Raw genomic sequence first — 14,937 nt, 5'->3', positions numbered from 1 at the left:
GCTTCCTCTTTTCAGGTTTCGTTTCTTCGTGCAGCGTGCAGCGCCGCGATTTGATTTTTGCATGATTTTTCGGCTCCAGGGACTACACATTCGCTCTATAACACGCACAGACATTTCCCCTTCCTTTTTAGAAGAAAAAATCTGCGTGTTATAGAAGGAAAAATACGGTATATGTATCTATGCACGTGACCCAGAGCTTCCTCTTTCGGTGCATGCATTGGAACACCCGCCCACCTCTCCCTATGTTTAGGGCTGTACACTTGACCTTGCTATGCCATTGTGTGTCATCTGTCATTGGGACAGGGGCACGGCAGGAATTTTGCCCACTTGGCTGATTGGCTGGTGCCATTTGGGTTTCACCTGCTGTGTAGCAAATCGTCACAACTTGAAAGGTTGCAGAAAGGCTCTGGTTCAGGTGATAGGGATGGGAGAACGCTCCTGCCATCCCTATGTGAAGGGTATTCCGTTAAAGGAATCCAGGGACTCAATGGTTTGGTCAACCCCTGAGAGGGAGTTGTGCCCGTGCCTGAGTCCAGGGGGACATTTGGGTGGCGGAAATAGCCTGTTCCTGGCTTTCCGCTTATCCAGGTGTTCTCCCTAGGCTGACCTGTGCTGGTGCCCTGGGTCAGCGCTACCTGCATGGCAGGGAGCTAGTCGAACCAGAGCCTATGCAACCATTCACTTGCTGTAATCAATAAAGTTGAGGCCTAAATTCTTCCAAAAACCAAACCAAAATTTGAGACTTGTCTGAATTTTTTTTAAAGGGGGAGGGTTAAAGGTCTAAACATGCAAAGCTTGGCTGGGAACAAAGTGTAAGGCAAACCGGAAGAAGTATTGTAAAAGAAATGAAATATACTAAGTGTAAAAGAATCATTTTTAAAGAGGATTTGAATTTCATTTCACCAAATGCTAATGACTGGTTATGTATTTGCTTATTTGGCAAAAGTATGACTCACTCACTCCAAAATGAAAGACGGAACAGCTGGCATTGCTTGGCACCCAAAATGGATTCCTGGAAAGAAGTGGGGCCCATTTTGTAGCAACCATTTTCTTTTAATTAACTCATGTAAAATGGTTTCAAAGGAACAGGGAAATAAAGAATTGGGGGGGGGGGGAATTGTGCCTAAGATTCTCCATGGAATGGTGAATCAGGTAAAACAGACTAAATAAGATGGGTGGACTGTTTACTTATTTCCTTTTATAGATGAAATTTCGTTCTCCAGACCCTCAAAAAGTTCCCCCAAATCTATCATTATTATCACCTCAAGGGTGGGAATTCTATGCTCACTTACACGGTAGTTATTTTTTAAAAGACAAAATATGGTGCAAGTGGTTGTGACAGACATTTGCTGAAATCTGAAGCATTTTGCCCCGAATATCATCTCAGCCATTTCCATATGACCTGAACATATTATTTAGGTTAACATAGAGTGTACCAAGAGTTACTGTAGCACTTTTAATATAACATATTTTCTTCCTTTTGATTTTATGTCAATCTTTATGCTCTTAAAATTTTGCAAGTCCCTTCAAGACCCCTTATGCAGCAAATAGCTAACAAACTGATTAAACAACAACCAACAATACAATCCTATACTTGTGTTCTTCAATTGGGCATACTCTCAAGTAAGTGTTTATAACTGCAGATAATGGAAATGCTCAGCGTATATAGTATAGTATAGAATAAATAAGCACATTCTCTTTGAAAGTGGGATAAACAGGTTATAATTAGTTCAAAATGTGCAAAATAGGGTTTGTGGCTGGCAGCAGGAACAATTCAAGCAAATATTACTTTAATCTGTCTTTTGAATTCTAAAGCAATTGAGGCATATACAATAGGAGAGCAGCCCACAGGGAAGATTATTATAGAACCTAGAAAGGTATTTTCATTCTGTTAGCTCGACCTTGTTTGCAATTATCAACGTAGCCTATCATTTACTAAGTGGTTAGTTGTGCGTATGGGACCTTTTTCTTGCACTATAATTACAATGTGTAGCAAAAGTATAATTGTGAGGAGTGGTTGATAGAAATGGGTAGTTAACTGTCATTAAAAAGCTTCCTTAATGTATTAATTTGCTAATAAATATTTGTCAAATCTGTCTTTGGATGAGTTTTATGAAATTATATCTAAAACCTGGCACTATAGCAGTGTTGTGCAGATGACGGAAATGAAGAGGGTTTTACCAGTCTCTGTGAGTTGATCAGGGCTTCCGCACTTAACTTTTTGGCAAAGTACAGATTACTTGCAAAGGGACATATACAATAAAATTTTGTTAGTCCATAGGGTAGCTCTGCAGATGTTTTGGACTACAACTCTAATAATCTCCAGATAGATGGGTAATGGTAAGGTAAGGAATGATGGTCTAGAACGGTAGTCCAGAACATCTAGATGCCACCAGGTTTGAGAAGGCTGACACCAGCTCTGTACAGAAGACTCACTCAGCATATGAAGGTTGGATATGGGCCACTGAGTACAACCCTGTTCCCTCTCTATGAGTTGATTATCCCAATATCTGTCTCTCACATGTCATACGAAAACACTTTTTAAAAAGCACCCTATTTTACGAAAAGAATGCAAACCAGGGAGGTTGTTTTTGGCCTTTCTCCTTCCTGATTTTTGGTAGTATATTATATAGTGCAACTCAATGGGGAAAATCCTAGAGGAGAGTGACAAAATCAATATAGAGTTAAAGTGTATTTAGATTCTGTGCTATTTTCAGGCCATTTTCAGTACTCTTAAAAATGACATCTGGATGAGTTTTTAACACCCTAAAGCATATTAAACATGGATATGTAGTGGAGCACTTTCTATTTTTATATATAGTCATAAATGTGTTCTTACAAAATGGTAAAGTGGCATGCATAGTTATCAGTATTAGTGATTCACACTTTTATGGTGGGTTTTAGAGTTTTACACACAAGCAACTAAACTTCTCTGATGTCAAAAAATCATGTACCTTAACTATACGAGAGAAAATTGACCAAGGAACCTATATGTTATGCACTGAAGTTCTCACCCTGGGCCAGCAGGGGGATACTGTAGATAGTTTTCACTCAGGTCCAGATATGCAAGTAAGGGATTGAAAGTGACGTTCAGTGATTGGATAGTTACAGAACGTTGTTACAGTTGCGTTGTACTGGAGCTCTATATAAGCAGGCTGGCTGAACCCTTCAGTTCAGTTCTGTTCTGGCCTGTGAATAAACAAGAACTGTTTGAAGAATCTCTGTGTCGTCTGATATGTTCACCCACAACTTAACACTATACATGCTTTGCAATGCTTGAATGACCAATAATTAATGCCTACTTGTTCTTAGATTAAGTCAATATGAGTGTGTGTGCTTGCTTTCATTATATAACAAATGGGATGTTTACAATAGTTTGTAAGAATTATCAGGACAAATCTGAGCATTCTCCTTTGTTCTAAGGTGCAATTTTCCACACTGATATCATTCTTGTATAATTTGTTCTACAATTGCTTCCACAGCTGAACAATATTTATGAAGCCTTTCGTTTCTTTTACTATTTGGGTAATTTTTGAAAAATGTGTTGCAAGATAGAATGTTACACATTTGTGTTTCTAGCCATGTAAGTATAACAAAATATTTCCAGAAGGTATGGAGCACAAGAGAAGTCAGCTAGAGCCATATTTAGAATTTCATTTTGTACAGTATTCTGCGAAACTCAACTTCTTAAGTCAACAGGTCTACCTGATGAAGCCACAGTTTTATGTCAGGAAAACAAATATCAAAGTCCCACAGTTAGAAGAACCAAACTACACATTCCACACAGTCACATATAACCGCCACCACCCTCGCCACAAATTATCCATTACAAAAGGCAGCCATAGAGGCTAAAAACTGAAATGAAAAGCTATCATTTTAAAGGGGGGAATAGGATGGTCTTAAAAGCTAGAATTACAACTTAAGTGTTTCACTAGGAAGTTACATTGGGGTAGGGTTGTGCCAAGCTTTTGAATGGTCTTTATTTTAAGCATTTGAGGGGTGATGAAATGAAGAAGCTTCAAAAGGATTGTGGGGCATATAAAGTCTCATTTTAAAAAAAGTATACATTTTTACACCCAGACACTTTAAAACAGGTTTCAAAACTCCCATTCACATGCTCACAACAGCATACGGATCTTTGAAGACAAGCTTCCAGCTTTGCAACACTTCTGGATATGATGCCATGGAATGCCTGCCAAGCTAAATACTTTCTTTAAAGAGCCTTCTGCTGCTACAAGTTGGATCCATGTTGTGCTCAGCCCTGAAACTCTTCCCTAACCAGCTTGTGGTTGGGGCTTGCCCTGCTCCAAGCTGGTGGTGTCACAGTTATGCCAATGGCCTTTAGCTAATCAGCAGCGTGGCAAGGTTGGGGGTTGGGGGTATCTATTTGGCAGCACGACGTAGGGACACCTGCCCGCCCACCTATTAATTAGGTCGTGTTTGGCCTTGCTTTGGACTTCGGTTGGTCACCTCTTTTGGAATGGGAGCCAGGTAGGAATTTTTCCCAATGTGGCCGATTGGCTGTGGCCACTTGGTTTTTGCCTACCTCTTAGCAATCATCACAACTTTGTTAGGTTTGGCGGTTAGGCATTGGTTTAGGGGAATGTGGGGAGGGGAGGTGCGGCCATCACCTGCCCCTCCAATGAATAGGGTATTCTGTTAAAGGAATCCAGGGGTCTGGATCTCATCCAAAGCCCAGAGAGGGGCTAGGGCCATGCCAGGACCCCTGGGAACCCCAGGGGTGAGCACCAGTCAATATACACTGACAGAGATCCCCCTGCTGGTTGTTTACCATTCAGCTTCCTGCAGGGTGGGACAGGAGCCAGATATAGTTTGATACCAATACCAGTCACATTTGTGTATTTTAATAAAGTTGTGGCCAAAATTTGCCCATTAACATTTAAACTAAATTCTGTCTCCACTGTGTCTTTATTTCCATCTGGGATGGGTTTTGGGGCTCGAAGCACAAGTGCTAATGGGGTGTTAAAAGCCTATTTTGTGGGTGGGTGTGGTGATGGAAAGGAATTCCTTGGCCACCTCATTGCATTCATAAGGTAAGCATACCCCAACCCCTTTAAAATTCACACACATTATCCAAAGTGAATGTCTTTCCCAGAGAATGAATAGATGGGGGGGGCAAGGATCAGAGTTTGGCACAACACTTCTTCTGGATGTGATTCTAGCCTGATTTTAAAGATGGAACCATTTGCCCCCCCCCCCAAAAAAAAAGGTAAATCAGTTTTTATAGTCTCATTTGCTTCTTCCTTTATAACAGAGTTTGTCAAGCTGCACTGCTAAGACAGGTAATTACATGAGAAAGTAGCTGAGAACTTGGTAAACACCGAAGTGCATAAATGTCACTTCAAATTAAGCATTGCTTCATTAAGATACTCCTTGTTTTGTCAAGCACTGCTTCTAACCGAGGATGAACTAATCATTTCTCTCATTTTCTTATGGTCAAGTATTTTGCAGGGCGGCCAGCGGGGGTGGGGGGCAGATGAATATTTGCAGCAGACCTGCAGCTGCTCCAGAACATCCTGCTGTTATGCGTTTGCTATTCCGCCAGACCATCATATCTGCATTCGTGACTCCATTCAGACTGCAAAACACCTCAAAGAAAATTGCCAGATTTCAGCATAAAGGAGATATTATAGTGAATCCAATTAATATTATTTGCCAGTTGTTCTATGTTAATGGCAGACATTCAATAAGACTGGACTGCTGTAAACTGCTTCCTAAATGGCACTCCCCATGCTGACCTATCTCTTCCTTGCCAGAAGCAACCAGTGAGGTGAAGTGGGGCAGGGAAAGTAACACTAAGAACGTTGCTTTTAGCACCACTCCCCTAGTACACATCACTTGTAGTTCTGGCCTAAGTGTAGACTCTTATCAGCAATTATAAGACAGGGATGAGGAACCAGTGGTCCTCTAGATGTCATTGAGCTCCATCTCCCATCAACTCCAGCCTGATTTGGTAATGGTCAGGGACAATGAAAGTCCTAAAACACCTGGAGGGCCACAGATTTGTCATCCATGTTATAAAAGTCCATAGGTCAATATATCAGAAAGATCGATCTACTCATAAATTTCATGACCATTTGTTACATAACCAATAATAAGTTCCATAATTTAACAATAAAGGACACATGCCATATTGAAGTTGGTAAATGTCCCAAACCAGCAAAATGATAAAAATATTTCTAGTCTTCTTCAGACAGTCTGTAGATGTGCTAACTAAACACTCAAGAGTAGGCTGTGGAGACAAGTGTGTAGGCTCTGACCTTCCTGTTAACATCATTTTCACGATGCTCCATTTGTTGGAGGTCAAGGAGCTGATGTTTTGACCCTCTGGAAGCCATGGAGGAACCCAGTGTGTTTTAAAACCCCAATTTTCTGAACTTTTATCCCCCCCCCCCAAAATGGTCAAAAATGAGAATGCCAAAATTCTTATTCTACTGAGAACATTGTTACAGATCAGTTTATATTCATCAAGAGGTTTTTTTTAAAAATAAATAAATGGAAATTTAGTGATATGAATTTAAGATGAGAAAAAGGAGAAAATGAAAACAACAGACATTGACATATAGTGCAGAAATAACATTTGCCATAATTAGCATCAAACAAATGAAAAAAGGCGGAAAGGAGCACATGAGAGGAAAGAATGAGAGCTCACAGTGTATTCCTGATTTTCTAGTCTATATTTTGAGATCAGGCAGCATTATGTCTTCAAGGAAGAATGAGGAAAGACCAAATGATGGTCCTCACATGATTTACATTCTAGGTATTCTTATGTTTTGAATAAAAATGTTAAGATACAGTTGACTTTGTAAGTTTTCATGGCGGGGATGGTGTGTTTGTGTGCAGTCAGAAGTTCAGTCAAGGCGAATAAGCTTACCAAAGCAAATGTGAGTGCAGCAGAGATTGTTTTACTCAGTAAACACAAACTATATACAAACTATACACAGTTGCTTCAGAAAGTCTTTCTGAGCCTAGAGAGAGCTTTCAGAGTCCTTCATTCAACAAAGTTCTCAGCAAATGTGTAGTACAAAGTTGCCAGAGTCCTACAAAGTCCACATTTCTCTGAGTCTATGGTCTTCAGTTTTTTTCAATTTGTTTCCAGTTCTGTCTCCACAATCTGCCCTACACAGAAAGCTGTGAAATGAGCTTCTTACCAAGGCTGGACTGGAACAGAGATCAGGACATCATGTGCACTCTGCAGCTGTACCTTAGAAATAAATCATTCCAACTGACTTATGGAGAATTAACTCATTCCTTCACAGGGGTGGGGCTACATGTCACATCATCCCTGGCCATTGGCCATTTTTGTAGGCTCCTAGTATAATTCCTCATACTCATAAAGACCATTGGAATTAGGTTATCCCTTTCTCACCTTACATGCTTTATCAAAGTAAATGAGGTCTATAAATTTTGATGCCTGTTTAATTATACCTAGCAAGAAAATAGACATGCAAACTTTTGACCTTTTCTGCTTGATCTTTTATATTTTGGGGGGTTTGGCTGGACAATTGTGCTGTATCTGCTCTTCTGTAAGGTTGTAAACTGTAAGTAGAGTGGAAGGGCAGGGCAATCAAAATATGGAATACTGAAAAGGTTGAAGCCATAAAGCACCTAATACTAAATTTTGATATATTTTTATTTAATACAAGTCAAAGGTTTGTAATGGAAATGGAAATGGGATCATCCCTTTGGAATGTTTGCATCACTGGAAAACAGTAGGAAACTCAACATTGCTTCAGCCTTCAAGATTTTGTAGATTTCTTCCAGTCTTTGGTGGAAGAAGAAAAAGCAAACACTTTTTAGCTCCCCCTAATCCCCTTCTTTGCATAACAGTTCTGGAGAATACTGTGGGTGGAATGTAGCATCACACTAAGGCAATGTTTCCACCAGTGCAATCATTTCCACTTGCTGGAAGGAATTATCTCCCCTCTCCTGCCCACACACACTGCTCTCCTGACCCACATAGTTTTTTGGGGAATGCAGGAGGTGGGTACACTGGTGGAGAAACGGGAGGGGGGGAGTGACCACACCCAGCACCATCGGGGAGGGGGGTACCTTTGCGGCCGCCCCCCAGACACGTGCAGTGCCCCCCCCCACCGTGCCAGGCGCCACACCCCCAGGATGTATACCACGCCCCCGAGGGACTATGCCAGTCTCCCTGGAACATCCTCTCTCTTCCTAGTAGGCAACTCACTGCCAGGCAGCTAGTATCCCACCTCTGCCCCACCCAGAAAGCATCTTCTGAAGTCATATTTTCCGTTGCAAGCTCTTCAGAGAAATATCAGGGCATAATAGGGAAATAAATTCACAAGGTGAAGAAGACTTGTCTCTTGTTTTTAACCATTTCCTTGCCATTTCTATGTGTGTAACTATTATCCTCTTTAGCCAATATTTTGTAGGTATATGACACAACCCTGAGTTATTTTTCTCCCCCCCCTTTCCCGCCCCACCATGTCTGCTAAAATCTCAGGAGGAGCAGCCTATTTTCCTATCAGCTGGACTTTCCTTCCTTCAGCAATTGGCAGAGGCAAGCAGTTTCAGTGTGAGCTGTCATTTGATTATTTTCCTTCCCTACCCTCCTGCTCTGATTCCTGTTCTTCTTTACTGGCTTGGAACAAGCCCTCACTGTATTGAATTTTCCTTACAGACCAACATGTTGCCAAGGCAGAGAAGAAAATGCTTCCTTCCCCATCCCCCGCCCCTTCTTCCCTTGGGTGAGTAAATGGCTAGTATTTGACCAGCGCAGCTGTATTTTACACAGTGTTATTGTTGTCATACTGTTATTTTTAGCGTAGTTCTAGTTACATTTTTAAAGCCTCCATCCCTGTTTCTTTGGCCTATGATGCTGTGTAAGCATCTCTGGCATCATTAACTGCTAAAGAGCTGACAATGTCTGAAGCTGCTTTTGTATAAACAAGTGCAGCAATTTCTCCTTTCTTTCAGACAGATTCCTCAAGGCCATATGTTACGATATCATTGATCTGACCTCAATATTGTCAAATTTCACAAAATCAGGGCTGTTAAGCCTGCAACTTTAAGCAGATGTAACACACAGCAGGATGCTCCATCAAAATTACACATTTGGTCCATTATTGCTTCCTAACGGATGGAACAGTTTCCAATTATTATTTTTTCCCCACGGTACCTTAGCACTGAGGCATGAATCCTCTGAATAGGTAAAGGGATGTTTCCATGGTATTTCCAGATGATACAAAAAGGCCCCACAGGAATTTATTTTCAGGGGTGAAATAACAAGTAGTCCAGATCCAGTGTGAGCTGGATCTCCTGTGTGAGCTGTTATTTTATTTTCTCTCTCTCTCTCTCTCTCTCTCTCTCTCTCTCTCTCTCTCTCACACACACACACACACACACAAACACACCATGCTGCTAACCTCACATTGAACTAAGGTTTTAAACCCTGGTTAAACATGTGGTTGGAAAGAGGCATAAAAGGAAAACATGCCTTCCTTATACTGACCACATGCTCCATTAGGGTTTAAAATAATAATAAAATGTAAGGCTGTGCTAGGGTTGCAGATCAGGTTGAGTTGGGTGCTGCAAACAGCAGTAGTGTGGACAATGTGTCCATGCACATCCAGCTCTACATGCAGAGACCCCTATCTAAACATGATGTTTACATATTGGGGACACCAGATAGATGGCCAGCACCGTCTCAGTTGCATAGAAAAGTACATAGGAATGATCCCGATGAAAATATATGTGTCAGGCTTGTTTGTCATGGGAATGGAACTGAAGTCCATACCATTCCATTTCTGTGCATCCCATTTTAAATGTGCATTTAAAAATACTAGATGGTCTGGGTTGTGAGTGCTTATGAGGTGGTCTCAGGCCTGCCTACCTTCTTTTCTTGTTTTTCTTTAAAAAAAATAATTTCAGCATCATAACAGTGGCTAACTAGTGTGAACCTTTGCATCACATGTAATGAAATCAATGCAGAAAGGCATCCTGGGAGTGAGAAGTCTTGATGATGTAAAATGACACAGACAAAATCCATAAGGATGTGGAGATCGAGCAGTATGCTGATTCTGGAGTGCATCTGTGGACTAATCCCTGAAGGTCAGATCATATGTGTCTGCTTCAGAATTATTGCTCAATTAATGTGTCCTCTATACTTACTTTTAATGAGTCAGGTATAGGAAAAGATTTGCTCATTTTCAAAACGATACATGCTTTGTGGTCTTCTACATTTCTTCTATAGCTCTGATGTTAATCTTAGCGGGAGTAAAAAAGTTGCAATTACAAGCACATTGGGAATTCCTGGGAAATAACTTTTCTGAACTTGTTCCACATATGGTTGTCAATGCCACTCCCAATCGCAACTGATGCTGAAGACCACCTATCTCTATTGCCATCCCTATCTGTCCCCTTCATTCATATGTTCAGTTAATTTCCTTCTTCACATCCAGATCTTTTTATTTCTGATTCCATTGTTTTATTTCTATTGCTTTTTTATATTTAATGTGGACTAAAAGGGTCCGTTTTTCCATTTTACACAGTTCTACTCTGATTTTGCCTTACAATAATCATACTTGTACAACAGTAATAATAATGTAAATATCAATATTTATAAGCATACGACAATTTTCTATAGTTAATAACAATGCTTTGATTCAGAGAATAATTATAATTAAATTATAGGGTGTCTAGTTCACATTGATTTCTGGAAACACATTGATTAGCTATGCTTCAATGCCCTCTCACTGCCCGTAATGAATATAATGCAACCTATAATTTAATGACAAGGAATTATCTAACATAAACATGGAACTCAGATTCTTTTCAATCAAAACAGTTGTTTTTCTGTGCATGTGTGACTTTCTCCACATAATCTATAATTTTTGCCACCTGCCCCAAATCACCAAATATTTCATGCTGTCTAGATGTGTTAATTTTTATTAAATAAAGAAAGCTTATTCTTATATCTGTTTTTGTCTAATAACTACCTTCTAGCACAAAAAGGGTTTTGTTTAGTACAGTTGTCACTGTGGTGACACTTTAAAAGAAATATTTCTAGTTCTGCCTGGTAATTTAAAAAATTGGAATAACATTTGCTAGGTTGTTTACCATCCTGAAATTGTGCTAAGGAGTAGACTAATTGAGTGACACATGGCCAAAATATCTGGGGAATTACCAACACAAACTCTGGTCACATCTCATTATGCCCAGGATCCAAAGTGTTTCCAGGAAAGTTCAAGGTGTAATTTTTCTGCTTTCCTGACAGATTGTGCCACATAAGATGCCATTCCAGAGGGTCACCAAATGTTTAGCATCAGCTTCTGGGTGGCAGAGTGGACTCTGATACAAAGGCCCTACCTAAAGCTCTTGTGCATGTGTGGCCATTTGGCAGCAGACTTTGAGAAAAAACTGGATTCATATCCCAATGGAACTCAAAGCACAGTTTTGCTGAACCGTGCTTTTGCAGGTTATATTGGTCAATCTGTGTTTAACCTACACCCCGGTCAAAGACATATCCACCAGTGATACTTCTTACCGAGAATGGTTCTAAGTTACGTGTTTTTTCAAGTAAAGGGATCTTAAGCAGCTTGGCTGGAAATGAGCTGGGCATGATAACTAATACCACTGTTGTCAATCAGCATACATAGCACTAGACTGAACATTGTTCCATCTTGATACATTTAGCAGCTACTTTCGTGTTCTTTCCTTCTGTACCTTCCTTCATAATTGCTTCTGTAATATTTTTCTTTTTCATAAACTGAATATTTGCTCCTGTTGCTCCGCCATGACCTCCCTGCCAATTTGGATACAATAAAGTAACTGCAGGCCCCTCGACTGTCCTCGGGTCCAGTATTGGACCACTTTGACCGGATATCCCCAGCCAATGTGGACAGACTCCTCCGAGCTGGAAAGCCCACCACCTGTCCTCTCGACCCATGCCCGTCTTGGCTGATTAGAGCGTGTCCAGACGAGGTGCGGGGCCCCCTGGGGGATATCATCAATTTGTCCCTTGGCACCGGGATATTCCCAGGGGAACTGAAGGAGGCAGTGGTGCGCCCGCTCTTAAAGAAAACATCATTAGATCCCTTAGATCTATCCAATTACTGCCCGGTTTCGAATCTTCCATTCCTGGGTCAGGTTATTGAGAGAGCAGTTGCTGAACAGCTTGGCAGGTTTCTGGATGAAACATCGGCTCTGGATCCATTCCAGTCCGGCTTCCACGCTGGTCATGGGACCGAGACGGCTCTGGTCGCCCTAACAGATGATCTCCGCAGGCAGCTGGATCGAGGCGGGTCAGGGCTGCTGATTCTTTTAGACCTGTCAGCAGCCTTCGACATGGTCGATCATGAACTCCTGGACCACTGCCATGCCAACGTGGTGATCCAGGGCACAGTCCTTCAATGGCTGCGCTTGTTTCTCTCTGGTCGGGGACAAAGGGTGGCGCTTGGGGGGGAATTGTCATCACGCCACTCCTTGGTGTGTGGAGTGCCTCAGGGTGTGATACTCTCCCCGATGCTTTTTAACATCTTTATGCGCCCCCTCGCCCAGTTGTCCGGAGTTTTGGGCTGGGTTGCCCTCAGTATGCCGATGACACCCAACTCTATCTGTTGATGGACGGCCATCCTGACTCGGCCCCAGACACACTGACCAGATGTCTGGAAGCTGTAGCTGGTTGGTTACAGGGGAGCCAGTTGAAGTTAAATCCTTCAAAGACAGAGGTCCTCTAGCTGGGACGGGACGATATGGGATTGAGGGGGCAACTCCTATCTCTTGCGGGGGTGCAATTAGTGCCAGCACCGTCTGCTCTCCTGGCCGGAGAGGCTGTGCACGGCTAAAGAGGAAGTGAGGTAATCAATGTATACATAATGTATGTTTCATTTGTGGGCTTTCAATGACTAGACTTGAAGGGGACGAGACCTGGCAAAATACATTATATAGGCCCAACACTGTTAGGTGTGCTTAAGGCCACTGAAATCAATTGTCTTAAGTGTATGTAACTTTGCTGATAGTAATCTGGGATCTAAAATTTCCAGTGCCTAACTCTGTGTTGGATTTCACCGATAGCATTGTAGGCTCTAAAATTTAGAGTTGTTTCCATAATAACAGTTTGTCTTCTCAAAGAGCCTGATGTGAGCTTGGATTCTCTCAATGGATTCTATTCAGAACTGGTAATTTGCAATACAGGGCTATTTCTAGCTATTCTGATTAGCAATAACTCCTCTCTAGTTAAAATGATGCTCACCATCCCTTTTAAGTTCCACGACAGATCCATTTAGCTTGTGACATTCTAACATTAGTTTCTTTGCCAACAGCACTATAACTCCTTTTCATTGCCTATTAGAGAAGAGAATTACGCCAAGCCATGGCCAAAGATCACATAAGAAACAAGAAAGTACTCTTTCTACATGATTAGCTCCGTGTGCCTTAGGAGAGTGAGACAAATGAAGAGGAGATCATTTAGGGGAAACTTCTGTTAATGCTTACCATGTTCCCGATTCAGCTGTAATCAGTCTGACTGGCTGTGTAAGGAGGAGGAATCTACCATTCAGATGACTGGTAGAACAGCACAGGACACAGTTAAATTGCTAGCATGGCTATGCTGTGGGAGGATTCTGATCTACCCAATGGAGTTACGCCTTTACAGCGAATGCATACACATGCAACTGTATGTCCAGATAACACAGGCTTGGTGTGTTACAGAAATGGGAAAAAAATAGCCCCTAAATATGGGTCTACCATAGTTCTCACAGCAATCTATTTCAACTGATTCACTAATTATATGGCCGTATCTTAGCTTATTGCATCAAACTAAAACCATTGGAATGTTTACTTACATTGCTAACAGTTCTGTAAAAACCACAGCACAGCATAGCTGTTTGAATCAAATTTGTCTGTCTTCTGCTTTTTCTCATAAATTAATTAAGAGATTTTGAGTGAAATGTTGCTAGTCCCCTTTCCAGATTCCCAATTTCCTTTTCTCTGAAGGAAAATTTGGACATAATGACTTCACGATACAGGAGTTCACAATGTGAGATTTCCCCCCTTTTTATGTAGCCATGCATTTATTTATGCAAATTTGGGCTACAGCATAGAGGCTTAATTGCTCTGCCACCTCTCTAAAATGTGAATGAATTGCTTATTATATCATTAGTCTTTCACACCTGTTAAAGAAGGTCTGGGTGGCAAACTTTAATGGTGGCTTTCAAAAGCCACAGAGTTCCAGGATGTATACAGAGGTCAATGCTGGTGTTTTGCGACATGCACAAAGTCTATTCATTCACCATCTCAATCACTGTGGTCTGTACGTGGTATAATAGCTACATTGTTTTGCCATGCTCAAAATTTCCCCTTACTTTGGTTAGCAATGTTTGCGGTTGGAAATTGAATAGCTTATATTCTACTTTGCTGTGCAATTATTTATCAACACTTTATTACATCTCTTTTAGGGACTTGTTGCAGGAGAAGAGTCATACCAAAAATATGTTCAGGGTTGGGCGAGTTTCTTCAGAATGCAGGGCAGTGGACAAGAATCAATGGCATTCAAAGACTCTAATATCTACACACTTCAACTGTTGTTATTATTATTAATATGATTACAACAACTTCACAACACAACACCTTTCAACCCACTGGAGAACAACAACCACCCTCCCAACAGAACACTGACCACCAACTACCACCGAAAAAGTTACACAAAAAGGGACTCCACATGGACCCCTCCTGATGGACGCAATACCACACTGGACTTGTACATGTAACTGGAACTATTTATTAAATGTGTTAGTTGCTTTATCTTGCCCAAGGCAACCCAAAGTGACTCTAAAGGTAAAGGGACCCCTGACCATTAGGTCCAGTCGTGACTGACTCTGGGGTTGCGGCGCTCATCTCGCTTTATTGGCCGAGCGAGCCAGCGTACAGCTTCTGGGTCATGTGGCCGCTGCT

At 41.4% G+C, this 14,937-nt stretch overlaps 1 long non-coding RNA gene across 1 annotated transcript in view; it reads left to right on the top strand.

Moving 5' to 3' along the window:
* Positions 1 to 14,556, top strand: part of LOC310844000 — a 61,190-nt gene extending 46,634 nt beyond the window's left edge. The window contains exons 2-3 of the long non-coding RNA XR_014563868.1: positions 8,666 to 8,732; positions 14,442 to 14,556. This is a non-coding gene — a long non-coding RNA (uncharacterized lncRNA). The remainder of the gene's footprint in view (positions 1 to 8,665; positions 8,733 to 14,441) is intronic.
* Positions 14,557 to 14,937: the final 381 nt, after the last annotated feature.

The sequence above is a fragment of the Podarcis gaigeae genome (assembly GCF_964106915.1).
Source record: "Podarcis gaigeae genome assembly, chromosome: 4".
Taxonomy (NCBI): Eukaryota; Metazoa; Chordata; class Lepidosauria; order Squamata; family Lacertidae; genus Podarcis; species Podarcis gaigeae.
This window is presented reverse-complemented; position numbering and strand designations above follow the sequence as displayed.